Source organism: Gigantopelta aegis, chromosome 6 (assembly GCF_016097555.1).
Source record: "Gigantopelta aegis isolate Gae_Host chromosome 6, Gae_host_genome, whole genome shotgun sequence".
NCBI lineage: Eukaryota > Metazoa > Mollusca > Gastropoda > Neomphalida > Peltospiridae > Gigantopelta > Gigantopelta aegis.
Genome location: NC_054704.1, coordinates 42,545,999 through 42,552,403, shown reverse-complemented (window position 1 = coordinate 42,552,403; position 6,405 = coordinate 42,545,999). Strand labels below are relative to the sequence as shown.

The 6,405-nt window shown below is 38.8% G+C and overlaps 1 long non-coding RNA gene across 1 annotated transcript; it reads right to left on the bottom strand.

Annotated features, from left to right (window-relative positions):
• Positions 1–971: 971 nt before the first annotated feature.
• Positions 972–2,102, bottom strand: LOC121373975. Its single transcript, XR_005958162.1, has 2 exons — positions 1,940–2,102; positions 972–1,496 (listed from the first exon to the last, which is right to left on the bottom strand). It is a non-coding gene; the product is annotated as an uncharacterized LOC121373975 (long non-coding RNA).
• Positions 2,103–6,405: the final 4,303 nt, after the last annotated feature.

The following is a 6,405-nucleotide window of genomic DNA, read 5'->3' as shown; positions in this document are numbered from 1 at the left end:
ACAACTACTGTCGAGAAGTCTGTTCCTACATTGTAGAAACTGAAGGCACGAAACAGATCGGGGGGCCTGGAAAAGTTGTAGAAATAGATGAGGCAAAATTTGGAAAACGGAAATATCAACGTGGGAGAGTGGTGGAAGGACAATGGGTATTGGGTGGGATCTGCCGTGAAACAAGACAAGTGTTTTTAGTGCCGGTTGATAAGAGACGCAGACACTACTACCAATCATAGAAGAGTATGTGGCACCCCATACGCACATCATGACAGATTTATGGAAGGGATACAACGGCATCAAAGAAAGCAAAAACGATTACACCCATTCAACTGTGAATCATTCACAAAATTTTGTTGGTATGTACCCTAACCCTAACCCTAACCCTAAACCCTAAACCCTAACCCTAAACCCTAACCCTAACCCTAAACCCTAAACCCTAAAACCTAAAATTAAAGCCTAAAGCCTACACTGCTATAGTTACATTAATGCATAAAATACAATTGTGAATATATTATATTTCCAGATCCTGTGACTGGTGCGTGTACTAACCTAATAGAAAACACATGGTGGTGCATAAAATGTCAATTACCGGCTACACATACCAGAAAGACATCATTTGATCTCCATATGACGGAATACATGTACAGGACCCTGCGACCAAAACTCGACTTGGAAACGTTTTTGCACGACATCAGCCGGCTATATCCGTGTTAAGGTCAGTGAAATAGTGAATAGTATCATCAGTTCAAAATGGCGGATGTTACTGGATTATATGTGCCGTGTACTGTATTTTAAATTCTCCAAATTGTACATAAAAATAAAATGTGTGTCGTTCTGAAAATGTGGAAAGGGTAATGGATGGTATAAATAATGGATGATATTGTATATAAATGTTTTCTTGTTTGTTGATGTTAAAATACAGAGGGGGGAAAATTCGGTACTTTTGCCCATATTGTCCAAGAAACAAGTCAAACAAAACATTTCAACAAATTTATATACAAAATATAAATATACAAAATGACGATTTCACTCCAAACACATCACTACCCCAACCTTAAATTAAACCCCCCAAAAAACTGTATTCTGGTGTCCATGGTAAACCAGTCTGAGCCAACTAGCTTCTAGTCAATGTTCGAGCCTTAGTTAAATAATCATTTTAAACCAGTTCAGTTTGTATCAGTATAAACTCATCTGAAATTCACTGTCATTGCGAATATTATCAATATCTTGATGACGACCAGACACTAGCACATCTTGGATGGTTGGCTGTTGACATCTCTTGCAGATATCCTAATCACAGTCCGCCACCACGCTAGTCTGTAGACATCTCTTGCAGATGGTTCTCCTACAGTCCCGCTGGTCACATCTGTTGTCATCCCTCACACCCAGTTATAGCTCATATAGCTATCATAGCTCTCGTAGCTCACATACTTCTCATGGTTCTGGCTCACGCTCAAACCCAAAGGTTCTCGTGGTTCTGGCTCACGCTCAAACCCAAAAAACTGAAACAAAAATGTCTACAAATAGGCTCACTTAATATAATTATGGCAATAAAATACCACCTCATTATCAAGCCCGTCTGACACTTATAAAAACTATTGTAACACAATAAACCAAATTAACCTTAACCCCTTGTTTTGTACCATATTTACTCCTGGTGCACAACACAAATTACGCTTAACCCTCTAATACGGTCAGTTACACAACCGAAAACATACACTATACACACACCCAAGTACCCTATAACAAAGTAAAACTACCTAAGTTATAGCACCTGATTATGCACTAATATACAACACCACTTACATGTATATCTAAATACAAACAAATAAACAACCCTATTAATAATCACCACAAACAAATTACAATTACCTAAATTGCCCTGTATTTGAGTCTTGGGGAAGAATATAGTCAAACTATCTGTCCAAAAGACTAAACCACATACCTCCTAAGAGCCATTTCCCAGTCAACTTGCCTGCTGGAAACCTTCTTGGCAAATGCACTGATGAACAGACAGGTGACATTTACCTTTCCCACAGCCTGCATGCTTTTTACCTGCAGCTTAATTTCCCACTGAAGAAACTCAATATACTGCTCATAAAAAGTTATGACAACGTTATCACAATTTACCCAGTATGCTCATGCTCTACCAGATATGGACAAAATATTGGGCATTTATTATATAAATCCCCTCTAACATCATAAAATACATAAAACTAATCTTTTCTGTGACAATATATATATGTTTTAACTGTTAAAAATGTCAAAATTTATGTTTGAATTTTTTTTTATAGACTCGGAGAGGTTATCATTTTGATAAACAAATCATCACATTCTACGCTAAAAAAAAGTTTTAAACCTTTTTCTAACACCCCCACACCCCTTCTAGTTCTGAGTAGTTTCTGGCCCTGGTCAGAAATCGTGGTCGCAACAAGCGTGCTTGTACATGAAATTGATATAAGCACGTTAAAGGGAAATTCCTGAGTTTGCTGCAATTTTTAAGATGTTATCGACTAAAAGAGACTTTTTAACGATTATAATTACATATGAAATATATTTTTCTGCATAACATATTAGAGGCTGAATATTAAATGAATTTCTGATTGTTCTAATATTTGTACTAGGTTAAATTTCATTTTATTTCCTAAAATAATTTTTTTCGTACGTTTGGACTTCTTACAAATATAGACCGGCCTCGGTGGCGTCGTGGCAGGCCATCGGTCTACAGGCTGGTAGGTACTGGGTTCGGATCCCAGTCGAGGCATGGGATTTTTAATCGAGATACCGACTCCAAACCCTGAGTGAGTGCTCCGCAAGGCTCAATGGGTAGGTGTAAACCACTTGCACCGACCAGTGATCCATAACTGGTTCAACAAAGGCCATGGTTTGTGCTATCCTGCCTGTGGGAAGCGCAAATAAAAGATCCCTTGCTGCCTGTCGTAAAAAGAGTAGCCTATGTGGCGACAGCGGGTTTCCTCTAAAAACAGTGTCAGAATGACCATATGTTTGACGTCCAATAGCCGATGATAAGATAAAAAAAATCAATGTGCTCTAGCGGCGTCGTTAAATAAAACAAACTTTACTTTACTTTTCTTACAAATATTAAGACGACCAGAAACACATTAAATATGCAGACACTGATATTCTAAACAAGAAAATATATTTAATATGTAAGTATAATCCTAGAAATATTTTATCTTACAATGCATCAAACTCAGGAATGTACCTTTAATTCCCAACATCTGACCTGGCAGTCATGTATGGCCATGCATACATACAGTGAAACTCACCAAAGCGCGTTCAAATCAATACACGTTGATATCGGCATCGATCCCTAGGCGTGAGCTTGTCTGCTATGACGCACCTCCTGTCTACAGATGGTCATTGGGTAGTGTGTTATAGAATCGTTTTTTGTTCAGTTGGTGAAAAGAATTAGGCTGTGGTCTACGTAAGTTAATGCATTACCAATAATTGTTAACTACCAGATTTGAAATTACATTTGCTTGGATCAAACGATCGTTCATATAAAATTAATTATAAAGCAAATAGGAAACTTACAACCAACCCAAAACAAAAATGAACTACTTTATTTCTTAATTTACTAGTATCCTTGCGCATTTTTTCTTGCTTTTTAAAGGGACAGTTAACTCAAACAAGAGCCTTATGGGTTGGAAAGATGCATACCTGGACCACCAACAGATACTGACACTTTAACAAATGTAAAACGCGTAATTTTAAAGGTTAATAAGCCATTTTGTTTCGTTTTTGTGGCGTCCGGTGCTATAGCTTGGGACGAAGTGACGTCAGCTCCTGTATGCACAGTGTAATTAAACGCTCTAATTTACGACAAGGCGCTTCGCTTTCATCAACCTGACTTATAAAACAACCTAAATAACTTCATAGTATAATAAACTATTTAACTAAATATATTTCAGTGTGCAACAATAGAACGAAATGGAGTTATAGTATCTTTCTCTCTTAAAAAATCCAAAGAACTCCCCCCCCCCCCCCCATATTATTAGGCCTATTGGTAAAGTACGTGGGAGCAAAAACGACCACTCACGATAACCAAGTGATAATTTTCATTTTTGAGATTACGTAATTGGTCAGTTTTGTGATTTTAGATGGGAAAGTCTACTTAATCAAGGGTTTTACAGCATTATTTACAGTAATAAAGCATGACGGCTGATAATGTCCATTACGATTTTAGGGGTGTCTGCGCGGTTATCACACAATACCCTGTGATATTAAGAAAAGAGGCACTCAATTTTAGTGTGTCTAGACACATTAACTAGGGACAGTCTAGATATACACCTGCCAATCAAGAACCACAGGTACAGGCCACGCAAAGAAAAGACCAATTAACCAAGAAAACACTCCGATTAGTATTTCAGTACGTGGGTTAATTTATGGACAAATAGTCATTTCGACACTTTGACAATGGTGGTTTATTTTGTTTTGAAAAATAATAAATACTTATTGCTGGCTTACTGGGATGGATATTATTATAGAACATTGCGATGCATCTGCAAAAATTAGGTACGTTTTGTTTTTTGCACTTCTAAGACTAATTCCTGACGTGGCACGTTAAGTATTACGTAACCACTGGCTCGCCAGAGGGCGTATTCACTGGGATAGTACCAAATGGCTGCGCCCCTTATACATAATAGCCGTCACATTTAACCGTTTTATTAATTAACTATATGATTATATTTGTTGATATTAAGCAATAATGTGCATTACATATCGTTGAATATTTATACCAGTACAAAAGCCTTGCGCGAGCATGCCTTTAATGAGATTTTAAACCACGGTTTCAGATTCCCGCATATGTTTTAGGGGGGCAGGTTTCAGCTTAGTTATTTGAGTGCTCGCGTCGCAGGATCGAACAGCCTCGGTGGATCCATTCAACTGACGGAATTTTTACAGTGTTGAATCTCGTTACAACCAGTGCACCACAACGGACCGTGGTATGTGCTGTCCAGCTAATGTAGCAGAGTTACCAAATGTTTGACATCCAATAGCTAGTGATTAATAAATCAATGTGCTCTAGTGGTGTCGTTAAACAAAACAAATTTCAATATTTCTTAGTTTGATCTGAATAACAAAACAAATATAATTATTGTGCAAGATAAGTTACAAAGATCGAATGAGCTATGCAGTGATTCAAAATAGGATTTTGTAGTATTTTGCATTAACAAACATCGCCATCCTTCCCTTTAACGCTTCGGAATACATCTTATGATACCCTATCCCTCTTAGGAGCGTTACGTCAATAACACCCCAAATGTAGCCTTCAAATTCAAAATGGAATCAATAATCTGTAATTGTTTTGGTTTAATGATGTAATTAAATCCAAATTCATCCACAACGGCATTAGCCAACTCTTCCATGTTGTAACCTCGCTTAGTATGAGACGACCCTTGTAACTTTGGGTTCCCTCTCATTCTGCCTACAACCCACTTTGCCTACACCCATTTTGCCTATAATCCAGTATTGCTACACTCAGTTTGCCTACAGTATGAAAAAGTGACATCCCCAGTTAATAGTGGGACAATCCCTATTATTTTGTGTCTCAAACCAACATAAAAACATTGTATGATATAAACAATTAAGATTATAATTAACAGAAGTAATGTGATTGGGGCTTAGTTGCGCAAAGGTGATTTCATGCTATTTATGGAGATTATTATTAGTCCAGTGATCCCATTTTAATAGTTTAGTTGTTTTTGTCAGGTCAGGTCAGGTCATAGGGCTTTACGTGCACATTCAGAGCAAGCTGTTGTAGCGCACGCGGCTCCTCCGTCCATGACAGGAAAGGTGGAGGGAGAGGAGGGACCGCCAGCACTGGCAGGTGCAAGGGAGCACCAGCAGTCCGACCAAGGTCGGTAGCAGGCGGGGGAGGGTGGTGGTGGTGCTATGGAATTTTGAATGGAGCAGTTAATATGCCAAAGAGAAAAGGTGCGCAATTTTGATTGAGGAATTTGGGCGCAATTTTGAACGGTCGGTCAAAAGGAAAATGACAGAGCTAATATAGGTTTTGACATTAGTGAATCGAGAGTAGCTCGTTAATTAGACCTCTATGATGCTGTGGTGTCTCCCTAGGTTACCCATAGGGCCCTTAGAAAGGGCCTGACCTCTTCTGGTCGTGGCATGACAAACCAGGGGAGACTCGTGTAATTGTGTTGACACTGGTAGGCAAGGCGCTGTTGTTCCGGGTTTTTTTGTCCAGGTGTTGTTGATGAAGTGGTCCACGACGTCCTCCTCTTCAGTGTCACCAAGTACCAAGTTAGACTACCAGCATCAAGTATTTGGGGGTTGAATAGGGTAGGCTGGTATTCTTTTGTCCAGCTTCCCCTGGGTGCAATGCAATTGTGTACTCGGAACCGGTATTCTTTTGTCCGGCTCCTT